Source organism: Asterias rubens, chromosome 14 (genome assembly GCF_902459465.1).
Source record: "Asterias rubens chromosome 14, eAstRub1.3, whole genome shotgun sequence".
In the NCBI taxonomy this organism is placed as follows: Eukaryota; Metazoa; Echinodermata; class Asteroidea; order Forcipulatida; family Asteriidae; genus Asterias; species Asterias rubens.
The window spans coordinates 14,272,322-14,274,547 of record NC_047075.1 but is presented as its reverse complement, the minus strand read 5'-3'; positions in this window follow the sequence as shown (position 1 = coordinate 14,274,547).

The window sequence follows — 2,226 nt, the reverse complement described above, 5'->3', positions numbered from 1 at the left end:
AAATGTTGCAACAACGTTTAATGGTGACGTTGTATCGCAACATTGCGAGAAGGTTTTGCCTCAAGGTTGCCTAAAGGTTGCACTTTCATCATGTTACATACTGACGTATATACAACGTTGCAACAACGTATCAGTTGGACGTTGTTTTGGAACGTTGCTGCCACGGTTTTGTCGCAACATTGCCTGAAGTTGCAGTTTCAATTTCATGTTAGATTGTAACTTATACACGTTGCAACAATGATACAATATTTTGTTCCCTGTTTATAACATCGTCCAGACGTTTTTCTAATAGAAACGTTGCCTGAGGTTGATGTTTCGTCAAGCCAAAAGTTATACATACTTACTGAGTTTTGAGAGCACAGTGACAAGATGCTAAAATTCAACATTTTGGCGGGTAATTTTGTTCTTGTTTTTTGGATTGAAAAATGCTTTTAACCCTAAGTTAAGGTAGCTGATGGGACATCTCAAACTAAATTTTGTGCAAATCCCATGTTGCATTAAAATTTTACAAGCAAAAAGCTATACATACTCACTGGGTTTTGAGAGCACAGTGACAAGATGCTAAAATTCAACAAATTTACTGCAGTAAAAACTGCATTCAAACCCAAGTCAAACTATAGTGAATCTGCAGTATTTAAGAAGTAATACTGTAGTATTTCTACTCCTAGTTTACTGTAAATTCACTTAGTAATTTTACTGCAATAAAAACTACAGTAATACTGCAGTATCCTTGTAGTAAAACAATGGGTTTTTTTTTGATAATACTACAAATTTACTGCAGTAAAAACTGCATCCATACCCAAGTCAAACTATAGTGAGTCTGCAGTATTTTAGAAGTAATACTATAGTGTCTCTACTCTTAGTTTACTTTAGATTCACTTTAACTTTACTGCAATAAAAACTGCAGTAATACTGCAGTATCCTTGTAGTAAAACAATGGTAGTTTGTTTGATAATACTTTAAATTTACTGCAGTAAAAACTGCATCAAACCCCAAGTCAAACTATAGTGAATCTGCAGTGTTTTAGAAGTAATACTAAAGCATTTCTACTCTTATTTTACTGTAGATTCACTTTAACTTTACTGCAATAGAAATTGCAGTAATACCGCAGTATCCTTGTAGTAAACAATAGTAGTTTGTTTGATAATACTTTAAATTTACTGCAGTAAAAACTGCATCAAAACCCTAGTCAAACTATAGTGAATCTGCAGTATTATAGAAGTAATACTGTAGTATTTCTAACCATGGTTTACTGTAGATTCACTTTAGCTTTACTGCAATGATAACAGCAGCAATTCTGCAGTATCCTTGTAGTAAAACAATTGTTTTTTTTGCATGAAACTATAAGCTATGGTAATACGAATGTATCATTGTCGCACTTAGAATGTTTTCAGAAGATGGATGCTGTCAGTACATATTATAGTCATGTAGAAAAGTTTATTTAAAAATTGGCGTCCCCACTTTTCTATAGAATTTTTAAGGTTATTGTCTATAGAAATCAGTTTCCTTCGCCGCCTGTAGAATTCTAGTTTTCTATGGATCTAAATTCTAGTATAAAAACTTTTATTTTCAAAAGAGTCTCATTTCAGGTTGTCTAATATTCTATAGAACTTAGACTTAGTTTCTTTTATAAATATATCCATAAACAAACAACAAAACTGTTCAAAAGTAGAATCCCAACTTCTCCATTTTATACAATTCTAAAAAAATAATAAGCTTTCTATTATGGGTCTGTTTCAGGTTGTCTATATTCTATGGAACAAAGTTTCTATTGTGAACATTTAAAAAAATTAAAACTTTTCAAAAGTAGAATCCCACATTTAATACTTCCCATCCACAACCCCTCCCCCCCCCCCCCCTGAGCTAGTTCCCAATTCTTTGGTAGCTTCGAAAAATAATGACTGGACATTTTTCCATCAATAGAGGGCGCTATATGATAGTTGTGTGTAAAACGGTCGGCACCCAGACTTCGCGCATGTAAACTGAACAGCTATGTTATGCACAACATGTGGAGCTCCGTTTATCTATCACTCGGAGCCAGTTTCAAACCGTTTCTAACGGCCGGCGGACCAACGGATTCTAATTTCTGTGATGATGATGTTCATTGTTGTATGTTTTGGCGTATGATTATTGTACATTTTGGAGGTATTTCCAGTGAATAAAGGCTGACCGTGTGGGGCTGATTAGATGTGAATTTTACAGTGAAAATTAAGAGCAAGAGAGAGT